Source organism: Python bivittatus, unplaced genomic scaffold (genome assembly GCF_059951505.1).
Source record: "Python bivittatus isolate LINGU-HERP-01145 unplaced genomic scaffold, Pbiv_v1 ctg000850_np1212, whole genome shotgun sequence".
Taxonomy (NCBI): domain Eukaryota; kingdom Metazoa; phylum Chordata; class Lepidosauria; order Squamata; family Pythonidae; genus Python; species Python bivittatus.
The window spans coordinates 65,836,528-65,855,833 of NW_028277112.1; the positions used below are offsets into that span (position 1 = coordinate 65,836,528).

General features: G+C 41.2%; 1 protein-coding gene across 8 annotated transcripts in view; it reads right to left on the minus strand.

Annotated features, from left to right (window-relative positions):
- FRMPD1 (FERM and PDZ domain containing 1) overlaps positions 1–19,306 on the minus strand; it is a 76,558-nt gene that overhangs the window by 56,609 nt on the left and 643 nt on the right. Inside the window, exon 1 of one of the 8 annotated variants that reach the window (XM_025172796.2) lies at positions 2,944–3,127. The exons of 6 other annotated variants lie outside the window; for them this stretch is intronic. The gene's annotated coding sequence lies outside the window, so the exon portion shown is untranslated. Of the gene's footprint in view, positions 1–958; positions 2,437–2,943; positions 3,128–19,306 lie in introns of those variants that run through there. One more of the 8 variants, XM_007421555.3, reaches the window with a different exon arrangement.

Genomic DNA, 19,306 nt, shown 5'->3' on the forward strand with positions numbered 1-19,306 from the left:
ATCTTTCCACCTTACGTGGGAAAAGTACAGGAGTCCTCCTGTCAGCCCAGCACTCTACTTTTAAGTGGAAAACCAACAGTGGTCCTCCCACTCTGGAAACAAAAGATTTGAGTGCCGTCTGTAATGGTTAGAACAAGGGTGCTTGGCACAGTAACTAATGTATAAAGCTATCTGTTCAGTACAAAGTAAAAAAACCACCCAATGTTGCTTCTCCTGTCTATAAATATCCGACAAACATGTTTCCTTCCAGAACATTATAAAACATTACACATTTCAATGCATAACAGGCTACATCTGCACCATCAATTCAAAACTCTATCCCAATATTTTCCCAACTTATACTTTTTAATAAGAATGATACTTCTGTAGACAGATGACCAATCTAGAGTCTTTTTTAAAAAAAATTGCAAGCATACATTAGTTGCTTGCAGGGAAAAAGAGTACACAACTAATTTTTAACAGGTCCCAGGTCTGGAAGAGACTCGTGACAGAAGGGCTAAAAAGATTAACTGCCCCTTTTGGCTTTAGCAGCCGTGGCTGCAAGAACAAAGAGAAATGCCACCTTCTTTTCTCCAACTGATATGGAGATGCTGGCACAATTCTCTCCAATTCTGTGTAATTCAATCTCATCAAAAACAAAAGACTCTTGGAGAAGAACTCTCCCTTTACAAATCCTTATCGTATTAGTAGTCCATAAGAGGTGGACTCCATAAAAGCATCTCCTCCCAATGGAAGAGAGAAGAGTCAAAAACCTTTCCCCTGTATCTTGACTTGTCCAGGCTAACAGTAAGAAGGATGCCCTTGTCGTGTCCAAGAGCTGCACACCAAATTCCTGGCATCTACGGATGTTATACAACTCTCTCCTACTATGTGCATCTTCCAAACATCAGCTTTACAACCAAGTAAATCTAACTTGTAAATCAAGAGCCACCTGGACTAGTAACTTTCATAGACTTACCTGTGAGGCTGCTTTATATCAGGGATATTATCTGTAGTGAATCCTGTGAACATTTGATTGTGCAGTAAAACCCAATGCATTTAAAGGAGGAGGAGACCACCCAACTAAGAAACGTCAGATCACAAAGGAAGAACAGTGGTGGATGAAAAGCAGTGGACCTATCCTCTCATGCTTCTATGGATGACCAAAAATACATAAGCCTGACATACTGCTCTGGCCAATTGTATCTTTACCAGGGACTCCAACATAGCAAAAGAACTGACAAAAAAGCATGAACACCTCACAGAGAACAGTGAATATTCCATCAACTCCTCACTACAGTGCCTCCAGAAAATCAAAGACATACACATAGATGAAGATGAAATTATGGTCTCATTTGATGTCACAGCACTCTTTACGTCCATAAACCCAGAACTAGCGAAAGAATCCATATCAGCAGTACTACACAACACACCTGACTTAACCAAATACACCAGATTGAAATACCCAGAATCACGGACCTCATCAACCTCTGCCTCATCACCTATTTTCAGTTTGATGGACAAATATACCAACAAATTAGTGGCACACCCATGGGATCACCACTGTCAAGACTTATAGCAGAGATTGTAGTGCAATGCCTAGAAGCTATAGCACTTCCTCACATACAACCTAAAGTATGGATCCGGTATGTAGACGTCACATTTGTTATAATAAAAAAGGAACAACTAGAGAAGACACATGAAACTATCAACAACATCTTTAAAGGAATAAAATTCACCAAAAAGGAAGAAAACAACAACCCGCTACCCTTCCTGGATATCCTCATCAGCAGAGGAAACAACAGCAAATTAGAAATCCAAGTCTATCGGAAGACAACCCACACTAATCAAGTACTCCATTACCAAAGTAACAACCTGACCTCCCACAAGAGGAGCTGTGTAAGAACATTATTCAAGCGAGCACAAACCCATTGCAGCAATCCAGAACAGCAGAAAAAGGAAAAAGACCACCTATACAACATCTGCCAACAAAATGGATATCCACACAACTTTATCAAAAAGTGACTGACCACTCAACCTACTACAACACAACCCACACAAGCTATGAAAAGGATCACACTGCCATACATCAGAAACGTCTCAGAAACCACCAACAGACTATTACAACCACATGGCATCTCTGCAGCACACAAGCCAACAAAATCACTCCAAAATATCTTAAGTAAACCAAAAGACCCAGTAGCACAAGAAGGAAAAACAGGAGTCATCTACAACATACAGTGTAAGGACTGTAACAAAAACACTATGTAGGAAGACAGGCAGAATACTGGCAGATCGCATCCACGAGCACCAACTAGCAGTCAGAAGACATGATGAAAACTCCTTAATCTCACAACACATGGACAGACTTAACCATAGTTTTAACTGGGAAACTGTCAGCATTTTAGACCAAGCTAAATCCAAAAATGCAAGAGAATTCTTGGAAGCTTGGTATTCAGACAAGGCAGCAATTAACAGACACATAGGGATAAACAGCATCTACATACTATTCAAAAGAGACAAAAGATCAGAAGATCGCCTCACCAGCAATCACCACCCAGATAAGCAAAGGTCACCACCAGGCACACAATCAAGCAGTCAACAAATGCTAATCAAGAATTACCAGAGAAGCAAAACAAAACCCCCACCCCCACCAGCACTGGCAAGGCATGCCACAGTATATAAATAGAGAGCAAACCCCATCCCATTTTAGCTCTGAAGATGTTAACTAGCCGGGTAATGAAACGTTTGCAAGAAAAGAACCCAGCTCAGAGAATCCCAAGGACTCCACAGTTCAACCCTGAGCTACACATATTCGCCTCTATTGGCATTTAAAGTGATTCCAGACTGATGAAGATACATCATAGTATGTTGCAAAACTCCAAAGAGTTCATTGATTGTTCTACACAACAAATCTCTGCTGGTTCAAAAGTAGTTCTGTGCAGCAAGTTTGAAATAACTGACCTGAATTGCATCCAGCTCAGCAGTGCAAAACTAGTGGAGCTTCCCACCGTTGGAGGAAACACTAGATTGATGGCACTCAATACTCCTGAAAAAAGAGCCGGGACAAGATTCACAAGAGTTTGATCAGAACCTGCCTCTCTTCACCAAGGACAAGACCAGCAAAGTGCCAGGCTACTGGTTGTCCGTCCTGCCTGCCTGCCTGCCTGCCTGCCTTCCTTCCTCCCTCCCTCCCAGCTGGGCTGAGGGGAGTTTTGTGACTGTCAAATCTGCAGCAGTTCCAGATGGAGCTGTGGTTTTTTTCATAGGGCTCTGCAGTACTTTGGACTTGAAGGGAAAAGGGTACTTTGGGCTACATGTGGGCAGATGTAGCACTGGTCAGCAACTCTTTCAACTGCATGTTTCTGGGCTTGTGTGGCAGCTAGTCACACAATTTTGGGAAAATAGCCAGTATCTTTAAGGAGGGGTAACAGGAATGTCCCCGGGAAACACCTTTTGCCTTCAAACCCCAGACACTGCACAGTTCCTTGTTCTCAGATTTCATGTCAGCAGAAATGAAGAGAAGGATGGACTGTCTTTAAACAGCTGCCGAGGGTTTGGAGAGTGAAAACTGAGCCATGTGGATCTATATTGAGTTTTAACCAAATTGAAAATGCCCATTTTGGTCCAATGGTGGCAAGTCCCTGGCACTCAAATGATAAATGTCTCCTGGCTCAACCCAGGTCACGATTTTCTCCAGGTACTTGTTACAAGAAGGTTCCTCCAGCTTGAGCAGAATGTCTAAATCGACTGCACCTGTGCAGAAGTGAAACTTGGAAAGTGTCTAAGAGCAAAACCAGGCCAACCTTTGAAGAGCGAGAGAGGGGATGATTTGTTAATACTGGCAGGGAGCCTCTTTTGTGTGTGAGGCACTGTGCCAGTGGTAGGTTTCCAAAATGCAGCTAGCGCTCATTAAGCAAACAGCCCGACAGTACAGCACAATGTCCACTGTGTTTAGAACAGGAGCACAAGGCAGATATCTTGGAACTCAGAGTGATGGAGGAGGTGCTAAGAAAGTCGTAGGTTCTTCATGACTGAAAGGCTTGATTATTGCAGGCTGAAGTTCCTGCTGGGCTTCTTCGCTACTTTGCATTTAGTCCTTTTATTTGTTTGCACACATGCAGAGGCTCAGACAATCGTTTCTTTGCACATCTGATGCAATTTTTCAAGAAATCAATTCTTTTTTGTTTATTGATACCTTGGAGGAATCAGAAATCAGCCCCCCCCCACCCGCTGCCCATCACCCACTGAAGGCTTCACTCATTCTCTTGTCAATTCCTGCATCTTATGCATATACTTGATCTGGCCAATTTCAGCCTCCAGAGTCCCTGTTTTCCCACAAATAAAATGAAGAGCACCTCAGCTTTGAAACATGATGGATGTTGCAATACCCAAAAGTCACAATTGCCCAAAAGGTCCATCATAAAAGCAGTCAGGGAAAAATAGTTGTTTTTTTTTTAAGTTAAGATAATGGTGAAAACATGGACCGAATGTTCCAGGAATGACACAATGATTGCACTGATGGCTGTAACAACACCTATACAAATCTTCCTACTACTGATTATTTCCAAACACTCATACATTTTCTGAACTGGGCAATCTTTAGAATGCTTTTAAAGCATAGTTCTGCACATTTTCAGCAGTGGCTGCAGAAATATATTGGCTAGTGCCTATGACATCTCATAAAGGAGCTTTATACAATATGGGTGAACAACCGAAATTATTTATTTATTTGTTTATTTATTTATGTGTTAAATTTATATCACCGCCCAACTCCCCCACAAGGAGGGACTCTGGGCGGTTCACAACAAAACAGTTTAAAAACAATAAAAACATAAATAATACAAATATAAAATATGTACTCCCTGTAAGTGAATGTGGGCCACTTAGGTATGAATTGTGGGGAATGGACAGCTAAGTTAGGACATAGCATGGGGGAAGATGCGTGGCTAACTTATCTCTTAAGCAGTTAGTTCCATGGTAAATAAGCGATTGATATTTCATTTTTCTCCCATTTTAATTTTCAACTTCCTTTTGAATCAATTTTCATTTTAATTCACAAGCGTCTTTAATTATATCATATCAGTAATGATAATAATTTGCTTTAACCCGATGCAATCAAACCTCCTCTAGCTTTCTAAAAGCATAGCTTTATTTTTAATGCCAAGACACCATGGTTAATAGAGTTGATTTTAAAAAAAATGCTGACTTCTCATTAAGTGTCAGAGTAAGCCAGACAAGAAGCCCATTATGGGATGAACAAACTTCTATGCCAGGGTTTCCCAACGTTGTTGGTCTGATGGCCATATCTGTAATTTGGAGATGCTATGGGAACAATCAGGAAAGGTCTGAGTTGAGGAGGATTGATTATTATGATAACCTTTCCCCACTGCTGAATTGAAGTGTTCTTCACCCATCCTTGAGTTGGCAGAAAACTCTGTCACCATGACATTTTCTCTCCCTGCTACCAATCCCTGCCTAGCTCTTGTTTCCTCTGATTCATGCAGCCACATGACTTCCCTCCAAAGTAACACATTGGTACACTTTGAGGCTGCCCTTGGATAGTGTCAAGAAAAGAATGCTTGTACACCAGTACAGCTAACAATAATACAAGCTGTTTTGCTCCCAGGCTGGGATGAGATGAAGTCAACACCACGGAGAAATAGCCAAAAAAGGATATTGCCAGGGCACGCGTATGCTGGGGTTAGATTTAAGTAGGGAAAGGTCAATAACTATAGGTGATACGGATGCTGACTTTGACCTGGGCACCACGGTCCTAATTAGATGAAACCATTTCCTCTGTCCATGTGATATTCTGTGTTTTGCTGGGCTACAGTGGGTCTGAAGATACAGCTTTTAGCTTTTGACTTCTTGCAACTGCCCCACATGCTGTTGTTAACACACAGGTGACCACTTGGCTATCAAGGCAGCACGGGGGGAGGGTACCATTTAACAGCAATTCTTTGGGGCCCATTCAACCTTCAGCCCTGTGATCTTTCCATGGACCAGGATATTTTCATCGTGCAATTACCTTGCAGATGACCCTGTCTTCCATTTATAACCTTTGCTTTCTACCATTTTGCTTTTAAGAAGGCACAAATCCATTAAGCAGGGGAAAATGGAATCATATGGTATCTTTTTGCTTGGTAATGTTAAGAAACTTGCCTGAAAGCACCCTATAGCTATCAGTTGTGATGGAAAATTATTCTAGCACAACTTGTACAGCTATGTTCATTTCACAAGGGAAGAATCCCCTATCGTACTCTCAGATTGCCATCTCTTTTCAAACTATACCTTTCTCTTAGCTTCCTAAATTGAGCGGACATTAACCATTCCCTTTTTAATGAATGATGTGGTCCTTCTTGTCTTAATTCTTAGTTACTATTGGATTGATTTTTCTTTTCTTCTTCCTCAAGTGCTCTCTATATCCTCATCCAAGAAAAACAACCTTTTTGAAACAACAAATCTTTCTGGAACTGCAATCTTTGGTAGTTACAAATCTCCTTAATAGGATTAAAATCTATATTATTGCGTCAGTTACTTATCTAATCATTTTTTCTGCCTTGGCCTAAATTTGGTTATTTTGGTACCCAAGAACAATTCACTTTTATGAAGTTTGGAGGCAACAGCTGGTGGCGAAAGTTCCTTTTGAAAACTTTATTTCCAAACAAAGTGCAAGACAGAACCAGGTTCATCTGGGCACAAGTTATGGCTCAACACAGAACAAGAAGGAATTGTCATACTAGAGAAGCAGGAGCATCTGTGTTATTATTTTAATTATGGATAATTAATGGTGCCTCATCATACTAGAATGTCATTTAGCCCAACAACTTTGCAATCCAGGAACTTCTGATATAATAAAGCTCTCTGTTCTTGGCAATATTACATCTGTCTTCTGGCAATATTACATCTGTCCTCTTGAAAGCTCTACCAATATAATAGTTCCAGCAATTAAAGGAAAGCAGCTTCAGATCCAATCCGCATAAGAGAAAGCTTGGAGTGACGATAGTGGCTCTTGTGGGTGGTTACTAGAGGAACTTGTGGAAAGCCCTTTATTTATGTTGTAAGCAAAACTCAGAGACTTCCCCATTCCTTTCAGTTGCTACAAAAACGTGCTGGGCAGTGCCCAAGGATGCAGAAACAAGTAAATAGGAAGGCAGTATGCTAGAAAGAGCTAGAATGGAGTTGATGGGAAGGAGCAACTATCAAATGGGAGCTGCTAAAGTTGCAACCATATTAACTTTTCCTACAAGGTCCAGGTGGTGTGAAAAGGTAACAGAAGAATCCTGCCAGAGTAACAGAAGAATCCTGCCTTAGCTAAGCCCCTTGCAATATGTGCCCCAGATATGTTTAGGTATCAAACGGTTATTTCAGTCAGCGTGGTTTTTCCATTTTTTCATGCTATAGTATGTAAGCTTCATTTAGATAGAAAAGAGGACTTGTCATGGTGCGAGTCAGCAGCACACCAATCCTCTGGGCAAGATGTGAAACAGCAGAGAAGGAGAAAGAGAACAAATCCATTTCTATCCTACTGCAAAGAGCTGGAAATGCTGGAAACAACTAGCATTTGAGCAGCCCTGATGACTGATGCCTCTTGGTCAGAGAAAATTAAAGTTGAAACCAGGAAGGATCTGACAATAAGCAAAGGTGAACTCATCTAGTTTCCATTATTATTCACAGGAACTGAACCTCTCCTAAATAAACTGGTGAGCAGTGTCTGAATGTCAAAATATCTGGCTAAGAAACCTGGTGAAAACTTGGGAATGGACTAACCACTCAAGCTAATCCTCTGAGATGCCATCAAGAATCTCTCACTTTTGAGGAGATTTACTTTCTGGTTGCCAAACTGTCAAGAGATAGAAGTTGCTCAGAAGCTAATCCTTTCGAAGTTGATGGAACCTGTTTTTTCCCCAAAAAAACATGTATGCTTGCTCAAAAATATCTCTATGGAAGACCCAAAAGTTAAGATGAGCGACTTGAACCACTGAATATTATTTCTTTAGACATAGATGCAGCTAAGGTGGGAGAATGTATGAATTGCATCTCCTGGTAAATATGTGCTCCCTCTCATATCTGATAACTCCACTGCATCTGTATACAGGCAGTCCTCGGGTTAAGAATGCCTGACTTACGGACAACTCACACTTATGAACAGGCTGCCTATTACTAAAAATGGCAGATGGTGTTCTCCTTCCTTGAGCCAAGAAATTGCTGAAGGCACGGAATGTTTTCATGAATTGCTGAAGCCCAACGTTTTAATATTCAGCCTGTTTTCAGCAGTTTTCAGCAGTTCATAAAAACATCGCGTGGCTTCAACAGTTCATGAAAACATTGCACAGCTTCAGTGGTTCATTGGCTTGAGGAAGGAGAATGCCATCCTCCATTTTTAGTAATAGGTAGCCCGTTCACAAGTACGAGTTCCAACTTACATACAAATTCAAGTTAAAGACAGACTTAGGAACAGAACTCGTTCTTAACCTGGGGACTGCCTGTATTACTGTATTCCTTAACACTGCAGTCCTATGGTTTTAATGTGAACCTACACAAGTTTTACATGGAAGCAGAGAAATGTTGCCTGTCAGTATATAATCTAAGAAGTGACCAGAGCAAGTGACACTCGCTTACACTCTTCCCCTCTCTCTTGTCCAGTCCATTTTGTAATGTGTCACTTTCTGGTGAGAGAGACAAGGATAATATTCACTTATAAGCTTTATTTAATAGATAAATTAGACAACCAGTGAAGTGCAGTGGTTAAGACAGTGGGCTACGACTAGGGAGACTTGACTTCTAGTCCACCCTCAGCTGTGGAAGCTCACTTTAGGCCAGGCACTCTCTCTCGGCCCAACATATCTCACAGGCTTGTTGTTGTAGCAAAAAATAGCGGGAGGGAGGGAGAAGATGGCTCCTGAATGAAAGGCTAGATATAAATCTAACAAACAAATGAATAAATGGGTTTGCAGTTCTTTGGATCCATAGAGTAAAAAAGTGTAGTCATGCGTTTAGCACTTTGTCGGCAACTCCTTAAACCAAACATGGCTTTCCCCCGGATTGCACTGCAGATGTGGAGAGCAGATGTGTGATTCCAGGAAAAGGCCCAGCTGCTTCAAAGCCAGTGCATGCTGCCCATCCCTATTAGTGCATAAAAACGAAAACCAGAAACAGGTCTAAAACGTTTCATGCAGCTTTTTAAAAATGAAGGCTCCATGGCCCAGAATCTAGGGTTCACCACCGGGCCTTTGTTTTCATTCAACTAGAACAAAGCAGAAGCCTATTTATTTCTTGTGTAGCAATTAGGCTGACAATGGTTTGCATTTTCTATCCATGGTATAAATCAAAGAGCTGCACAGAAGTACGCTATATCAAAACTTTTAAAAAGTAAAAGCTGAAACTTTCTGGAAGGGACCTCTTTCCCGACCTTGTGTTCCTAACGATACTCATGAGGTACAAACCAAACAGTGTGTTGTTGCTGACAATCCTGTGAAAACCTAAAACGCCAGACATGCTTCGGCGGTGGCCAAAGGCCCTACGGGGATCTGGTTTATTTCAGAACACAAGCATGGGAGATAATAGGAATATTGATGCTGAGGTCATGTTACACCAGAGGAGTGGAATATAATTCTAAAACAGAAAAGCTGGTACGTGAGGGCTAGGATGGAAGGAATCAATAGGCTGCCTTTTTAAGGGTTCTTCAGTCTAAAAATACACCTATGCAAAGTGTGAGGGAGATGGCAGTTTCTCAGGCAGGCAGTCTGGAAAAAGAAGCAAACAGACCCATTTTCTCTTCCCTATCCATCCATGCATCCTTCATTATTGCAGCCAACACAAGAAAATTTAAACCACTATGGGACACAACATGGATTTTGTGTCTGCCACAGTACCGAAGTGACATCAAAAGCCACAGAATAGGGTGCAGCTATAGAATTCAGCTTTAAAAGCGAGTTACTAACCCTAATAGCTGCAAAACTATTCTTGAAGTGTTGGGGCAAGGAATGTGTGGAAAGCTACTAGCTATCAGACGGCTGCAGCTGAGATATACTATACAGCTGTGCCCCAGGCCCGTAGAACATAGTTCCATATTTCGTATTTCATTCATTCTTCTGAACTACAAAAGGCCTAAAAGGGCAGTTCAGAATAAGATTTATACAAACAGAGCCAAGATAAGCTCTTAGTGGCTGTATTCTGGGGCTGAGATTTCAGGGACAAGCAAGATAATCCATGCTACGCATACATCCAGAATGCTTAGATGAGGCTGGTGAGGATTGTGGCCAAAAGGCTGGACATCAAAAACAATAAACTGCTTCATAGTAAAGGTTGTTGTCCTTTCGTAGCCTGAGGACTGTGCCATTTAACCCACAGAAATTCTGCAAGTGAAGATTTTTGTATGGCGATGCGGTGGATACAGAAAGCCTCCTCAATTTAATTTGTGTATCAAGTAGCTGTAAACACACAGGAACAACAACCCATCTCAAACGAATAACTCCTACAGTTGGCTACTTCATACCAAAGTTGGAGATCAGTTAATTGATTGATTTTTGAGCCATATGTGGAATATTGGCACCAAGAGAGTTGGGGAGAGATTTCTGAAATCTGAGCCCTTCTGTAAACAAAATCTGAGGAATTACCCTGCCAGTTCGTCACCTTCAACTCCTAACCTCTCTGCCCACTGTGATTATTCTTAACACGGCCTATCCCGCAAAGTTCTCCTGCAGCGAGTTTGCAAACATTCCAAGCAACGCGCGATCCCTGGCAAACGAAAGTGGGCGAAAATGCTAGAGGGTTGAAACAGAACACAAAGGGATTGTTGTCCCAGGCTTGGCAAGAATTTTCCCTATACCTACCCCTTCCCCCATCCTTCCTTAGTAGCCAGATTGTCTGCTGGACACAGTAAGGGCTTAATCAGCCCCCATACTGAGGGCTGTGCTGACCACAGTGGAAGTTTTCATCTAGTAGCCTTGTGGTCCGCTGCTGGAAGCGGAACAGCGGGGCTGATATTTTAATTGTTGCAAGGAGGAGAACGAACGGCCCATTGACCAGTCAAAGGTAAAAACTCAATACCTAGGACTTACATCAAGCGTGCAGATCCTACAGCTTTCTACCCACTGCCCGTGGTAGAGTACAGTCAAATATTACAAAAATACCCCTAAACCTGTCTATTTGCTTAAACAGGATTTGAAGCTAAAGTTAAACTGCACATGTTCCTGAAAATAAATGACATATGTCTGAACCTCTACTGGTGGTGTAGACACGTGAAAGTCAGAAACTGAATTATAAGGAGGTTCATATGAATGTGGGCCTGGTTAGTACTTGGATGAAATACTTGGAGGCTAGACTGGGAGGTTTAAAAACATCCTTGGAGAAGGCAATAGTAAACCAATTTTTTATCACTGCCAAGAAAATTAAACAGACATGCCACCCAGAATAAAGCTTGACTCATAGGAGATTTTACCTTTTATGATTTTTTTTTAAAAGCAAACTGTCAATCTGCCTTTTTGCATGGCCAAGAATCATGTCAGCTACTTCTTGTTTTTTCATGTCACCAGTGAACAGGTGCATTTTTAATTCTGCAACCAACATTTTTCCTATCAGGTTGTCCACAAATGGAACAGACATATCAGATTTTTTGAATCCTGTATAAAGGATTGTATATCCTGTATATCTTTGGTTGCTGGTAACAACCAAGCAGATCTCTCTTTTTCCATTTCCTTCTGCTTTTTGCATGAAGTGCTGCAGACCTTTTCTTTCAATCCCATCTATTTTTTGTAAGCAGAGCAGACATTAGTTATTTGGAAGCCCCTAAACCACCTCTGTACCCAGATCACTTGGTCAAGAATCAATATGGTCAAATGAGAGCACTCCCCTGGAACAGAGACATGTGAATATGGCAAGAGGTAGACTATGTAACACCTGCGACCTTATCAGGGACAGAGAGTTGCCTGCTGCAGGACTTTGGGGCAACCAAGTCATGAGCATCTAAATGTGCACAATGGTAGAAAGCCATAAGACTTGGTGCATGGTCATGAGAAGGTTCTACCTACCCAACTCTACCCAGTGGTGAAAAACCCAGCTAGGAGTTTTAAGTTAAATATTATGAAAGTGACCAAAGTTTTCTATTCATGGCAGCTCCATCACAAGTGAGCCTCACTGAAACAAGCTCAAAGTGATGGGATGGACATCAGGCAGGTAGGCAGAATCCAAAGAGACAGTTACCCAGCATCAAACTTGCCACCTAGTGCCCCAGATCTCAGTTTCACGGCAGAACTGATTAAATAGGCTGCTATGTAGGACAAGGAAAGAAGGAAGCACCTTGAACACCAATTGGACTGGGTGTGGGAAGGTATAAACAGGAAAAAGAAAATTGGTGAGTGATAATAACGAACAGTAACCAGAATGGGAAGTTTTGCAAGTGATTCATAAGACACTTAAAAATGCAGGTGTAAGACATAGGATCAAACTACACTGTTATATTAAATATGCTTTTCCTGAAAAAGAAAAGAAAAAAAGAAAAAGAAGAGAAAAATGTGTGCAAAGCCACCACTTTTCTTTTGAAGAAAAAGGAAACTATAGGCACAGGATCAGAACTTTATCTCAATCTAGACTTGTCCAGCTGAAAATCATCTCTGCCCTGGTAAATGCTGTTTAGCAGCTCTCCTGAAAGTTTAGGAGCTTGTTCTGGATTAGACTGCTAATGCCTACTTTTTTCCCCACAAAATAAAAACGGCCAGATCCTCAGTCCACCAATTTCCCAAGTCTGTTAGTTTCACAGAAACTGATAGGAGAAGCTGAAGTCTTCTGCCTGAACCTGCATCTCCTTTAAAAATATATTCATACCAGCTTCTAAGTCTTGCCTCCACCAATACCACCGACAGGTATCCTGAAAGCAGCTTCTGAATGCAAGAAGGCCAGATAATTGAAGAGACTGAAATAAGTACATCTAGTCCTCTTTAGTAGAAAATGAGTAGGGTTGAATGTATTTATCAATGCCTCCTCCTCTTCTCCCTCAGCTCTCTTCAAAGAGCACAGAAGGCAGCTACTGACAATCTGGAGGGCACATTGAATGCTGAGCAAATGGGAGGAAATTGCATCTGGAGTAATTACAGACTGCATTAAGACTATCAAATCTGAGATAAGGCAGGGTGCCCTGTCCTTTAATAGCTGTAAGAAACATTCAGCAGATCTGGAGTTGGGGATGTCACGTCTTTTTTTCTGTTGTTGGTTTGGCTGGGGTGTTCCTCTAGTATCCTGAACTGTAACCCTCCATCTGAGAAATTTCACCTGTGAAGCTACTATTAAGAGCACAGAACCAGGTCTATCCAGACTGGATAGATCTTCCTGTATGTTTTGGTGTTTAAGCTGAGGCACATTTGTAAGCTATGCATTAGTCCTACTTATGAGGGACACTTAGCGCTCACAACTGATAGAACTGGTTTAAAGGGACAGATAACTTTGCAAAAAATACAACATAGATGTATTCTTCAAATATTTCAGGAAGCGAGAGACAATGACGATTGCGACAACAATGATGATAAAGCTACTTCTCAGGACTAACAATGGCAATTGTTAGTCATTTTCTTTTTACATTTTGTATTTCAGCAATACCTGAGAATAAAAAGAGCTTTTTAAAAATGTATAGGCCTACCTAGTGGTGTGCTGGAGCTGGCTCATACCGGCTCGCAAGGGTCGATTATTAAATTTTCTGGGATTTTGTGAGCTGGTTCAGAGCAGAGCAGAGCAGAGCAGAGCAGAGCAGAGCAGAGCAATGCTGCCTAGTGCACTGATCAGCTGTTTGGCAGCTAGCGACACAGTATGGTGGTGGCAATGGAGCTGGCAGAGCCAATTAAACATTTAACATATCACTGGGCCTACCAATTATTATTGGCCCCCTGATTAAACAAGTAAAGTGTTAGTTAATTCATCGGTAGATCAGGGAATGCGCTCACTAATGGGACAACGATAGAAGTATTGGAAAGAAGCTGGTAGGTTCTCCAAGATCCAATTTGCTGAAAGTATTGTGCCATATACAGGAATATAAATTTGCTTTGAAAATTGAAGCCAATATAGAAGTAAGCCACAAAAAATATTTCATCCAGTTAATGCCTTGCTTGACAAAAACAATAACTTAATTTTGATCAATACTTCTTGAAATAAAACTACTGTTATATTTTTCATCATCCTTCAGCCAAAGCACTCTAGGTGGTGTGGGTAAGTAAGAGAAAGGTTCAAGTGATTATAGCAGCAAAGAAAGATCAATCTACTTTTTAGCTTACCTTAACTGCCTTTATTTCACCATAAAGCAACGTTTATGCAGCTGAGGAACTTACATATTGCAATGGGCTTTACAGATGGATTGGGGAACCCTCAGTTCAAATTCACATTCAGCCATGATAGGCACTGGGCTATCTCAACTCCCTCACTATCTCTTAGTTTATCTCACCTTAGAGGTCTGATGATAATATGAAGTAGCACTGATCTTCCAAGGAAGGAAGGGTGGGAGGAAGGAGTTTTGTGTTGTGTATTATGTAGTAGTGTCTATCAAGCCTTCTACTTTCTGGGAAACCAGGGGCCACTTCAATGGATAAAGTTCTATCCAACAGGGACACTTATTCTAAGGACACACTCAATATTGTCCTCTAACCCCATGGTTGAACACTGCAGGAAATGGGAAGAATTAAGAAGGTATCTTCCAAGAAAACATCTCCCTCATTCCTGATCTTTTCATTACAGAACTTTTCATGTTAGCAGAAAAAAGCTTGTTTCTACTTTTTTTTTTTTTAATCTGTTCAATTGTGTCTGATTCTCAGAGACTGCCCAGACAAGTCCCTGCAATTTTCTTGGCAAGGTTTTTCAATAGTGATTTGCCATTGCCTCCTTCCTAGGGGTGAGATAAAGTGACTGGCCCAAGGTCACCCAGCTGGCTTTGTGCCTAGGTGGGACTAGAATTCATGGTTTATTTATTAAATGGAGACAAGAACGCTACACTTTATATCCATTCAAAAGAACGAGCAGAGACTCTTCCAGTGCCCTAAATACTGATCATGTCATATATTTTTGTGAATTTTGTGAATACCTAATATATATTAGGAAAGATGGAGGAAACACGTTATTAAGAACCAGCATAGTATCTGGGTTTGAGAAACCAGAACTTAAATACTAGCTTGGCTGCATTCACTATGTAGCATGGAGCATAAGGATTCTCTTCTACAGCCTGATCCTAACTTCGCTCAGATAGATAGAAGCCAAGTTTCTTCACTGGGACTCTCTTCTTTCTCAGTAAATTTAAACCAATGCTACTACAGTATAAGGAGGACCAACTGGTGGTCTGTAGAAGAGATTCCAGATGTTGTTTCTAGGCATCATTGCTTGATACCCTTATTTAAAGCATGGGGGAAAAGATGTTACCTGCAGTTTTAGCTTTAATTAAAACAATAGCTTTATTTTATAGTCCTACAGGCATTCTAAAAAGACGGAGAACCATTGACAAACCACCACATCAGAGTCATTTCAGGAAACACATTCCTTAGCACTTAGTCAATGACCCTATAATTACTTAGTCCTTGAGCCATATACACCTTACCTTTCTGGTGCAAAGCACCACCCAGGATAGCTTTAAAATTATAAACCCATAAAAACAATATACAATAATCAGCCAATGTGACAGAGTGAACCAAACCCTGCTGGCATAAAATGGGCTTCAACAAATGCCTGTTGGAGTAAAATGGACATCAACAGCCAACGAGAAATAGCAAGGAAGTGGGGAGAAGAGGATATTTCAACTGGTAAGGCATTTTATGATTGGACTCGACCTCTAAAACCATCCTTTTTCTAGCATGTATGTTTCCACCCTAGAGAGAACAGAAAGAAGAATTCCTTCTTATAATTTTAGGGAGGGTCAGAAGAGTATGGAAGGTGATCCCTTCTAGGCTATATGGGGCCTAGGTCATTTGGTCTATTAACCACCAACACTCTGTATTGTAACCAGAAGCAAACTGACAACCAACCCAGATATTGCAGATTGCACATGGTATGATCCAAAGGTCTAGCAGCATCAACTTCCTTGAACAGCATCAAAAAGCAAGGACCTCAGAAGTCTTAGTTTAATCGTGTCCTTTTAGGACTTCAAGCAGGAATAGAGCATTGGGTGCTTCATTCCCTGGATTACAGTAGCTGGCCTTGGGACAATGAAATATAACTGGATGGCTGAGTTAGCAGCTATCACAAACCAATGGAAGGAACTCGGCACACTAAGGACCAGCTCCTACAGGCACAGGCAGCTTACTGAGAGCTGATTCTGTCAACTGTCTCAATGGAGAAATATGAAGTGACATGTGGGCGGGGTGAGAGTCACAGCACTGTGGTAAGCCAAACCATGATATGTTTGGGTTTTGTGCTGCATGTTGTTTCAGTGCAGCTAATATAATTTGTGAACGATGATTTGTGGCTTAGTATGAAGAGGGAGCTCAGCCAAGAACAAGTGGATCAGCAAATTGTAGCTTAGTATCACATCTGAACTCAGTCACTGGGGAATTTGTATTTGTGAAATCCAAACTGAGATAGCCCTTCAACTCACTGCAGTCCCCGAGAGAGGCATGTACATCTGCAAACGGAAGGGAATACAGCCCCCGAGGATCACCTGTGCCAAGGGGGAAGGGCGGCCTTGCTTGTCTACATTCCTGATTTAGAAAGATTCAGATTTCTCCAGCACCATAGAGTCATTAGGCCAATGGGTATTATCATTATGTTTCTGAGTGCAAAATACATTTCTTTCTGTAAGAAAATAATCCCACACCCTTTCCCATCACAGCTCTGGCAAATCCAGCAACATTTATTCTTTCCATCATTATGACTGAGAACATGGCCAGAACAATCATTATCAAAGGATCTCTTTTTTATGGCAAAGTATTAGGAATCGAGAGGTGGAGACATGCTTCTTCTTGACAAAGAAGCTATGCTTAGCTCTGTTCCTATCCCTTTGATAGCATAATGATGTAGGGGAACTCAGCAAGTGAAAAAGCTCTTGCCATAACACTTTATAGCCATGGGCAGAGAAAGCTTCACATGTTAGTTTCTGGCTGTCAGGTTGCTGGTGGAGAAATAAAGTAGGAGAAACAGGAAGAAGGCGGGGGGGGGGGGGGGAGAGCTGACAACTCAAGATGAACATTTAAAACCAGGGCTTAAATTCACATTGGCAGTGGTACAAAGCCAATACAATGCTCTCCCTGCCCTCAGCCTTGTATGACACAATGGTCCAATGGCTGCTTGCATGCCTCCCTCCAGAACATCCCTACTTAAATAAAAGGCAGGATATTAAATCCTGCTTTTACTAAACATCTGAACTAAAAAAAAATAAAATCAGTGGCTGATCTGTGCTTCTTTAAGAAAGGATAATCATTAGCTTTTGAATATTTGATGTTATGATTCCCAACTGGCAGGCTGACACAACAAAGTACAGTATGGTCAATTCTATACATGGATTTCTATTCCTGCAAACTGCATGTCTGGAGGTCAGAGAGTGAAGGTTCAAAAAAGAGGGCAGAATTCATTTTTGATCACAGGATCAAAAGGAAGATTGAGACTGGTACAATTTCACTTCATCTCCACCTCAAAATTAAATTTATCTGCATTCTGTTTATCCACACACCCTAAGAAACTGCCCATAATCAATCCATCAATAAGAATTGGGACAGAAATCACAAAGTCAAGTCCTTGACTTCTGCAGTTTGGGTTGGGAAAGCTTCTTCTTGGAAACTGGCAAAATGTTGCTGCCAACCAAGACAGATGGCTGGGGATTTTATTTATTCAACTATATGTGTACAACAAGAGAAATAAGACAAAAACAAACATCATAAGACAACATAAAACAATTATGTAAATAGAAGTCTCATGACTCTGGGCAGTGTACAACAAAAGAGAAATAAGACTAAAATAAACACCATAAGACAACATAAAACAATTATGTAAGTCTAAAGATGGGCACCCTCAGCAGTAAACAGGAGCCAAAAGCTAGTTGGAATGGGACAATTTTAATGATCTTCTGGAAAATGAGAATGGAAAAAGTTATTCAAGCTCCCGGGGGATCAAATGCTTCCTAATACTACTGTTGCCACAGTAAAGGCCCGGTGTCCTGCAAGTGCCTTGGCCTTCAAAAAGAGGAGAGACCCTCAGCTGTTCCTCTCAAGATGTCTGAACCAGAAGTTAACTTTGGCAAGGAATATATTCAATTTACATCCCACCTTTCATTCAGGAGCTCAAGGTGGTATACAAAGTGTATCTTTTCTTCCAAAAACAACCCAAAGTGGGATAGAGAAAGAATAACTGGCCCAAGATCACCCAGCAAGCTTCTGTGGCTAAGGGAGGCCTAGAACCTGGATTTCCTACTCAGTGTCCAACATCTTAACCACTGTATCACCCTGGCTGTCATTGGGAGGATTGAAGTTATTGAGTTGGGGAAGCCAGGCAGAGGTAAAAGAGGACTATATGAACCAATGATCTGATATATTCATATCCTCAAAAACTCAGAGGATATGAGTAGTGACCCTGAGGGTTTATATGCACTGGATTTAATACCCATCTCGAAGGGTATCAAACTGCAAGGTCTACCAAACTCTAAGCTGAGTAGAGAGATGCAAGCCACATCATCCTAGCCCAGCATTTCTCAACCTCGACAACTTTAAGATCTGTGGATTCAGTTTCCAAAATTCCCCAGCCACGATGCTGGCTGGGGAATTCTGAGAACTGAAGTTCACAGATCTTAAAAGTTGCCAAAGTTGAAAAACACTGTCCTAGCTTATTGACTCAGAAAGAAGGAAGCCACTTGAAGTTCATCATCCTTCCTTCTAGAAGAGAAGTGCTGTGACTGGTACAATTTCACTTCATCTCCACCTCAAAATTAAATTTATCAGCATTCTGTTTATCCACACCCCCTAAGAAACTGCCCATAATCAATCCATCAATAAGAAAGGGGACAGAAATCACAAAGTAAAGTCCTTGACTTCTGCAGCTTTGGGTTGGGAAAGCTTCTTCTTGGAAACTCTGGCAAAATGTTGCTGCCAACCAAGCTAGATGGCTGGGGGTTTTATTTATTCAACTATATGTGTTAACTATACTAATCTTATGACTCTGGGATAGAAGTTGAGCCATGCACTTCGCCAAGTTACTAAACAGCAGTCCTTGTAGCAGGATCGATGTTCCCCGCAAAAAGGGGGGTGACTATGGAACTCATCTGACCTCAGCCCCCCTATACCTGCCAACATGGAAGACGTATGCACGGATCATCTATTATTTATTATTATTATTATTATTATTATTATTATTATTATTATTATAGCACCAC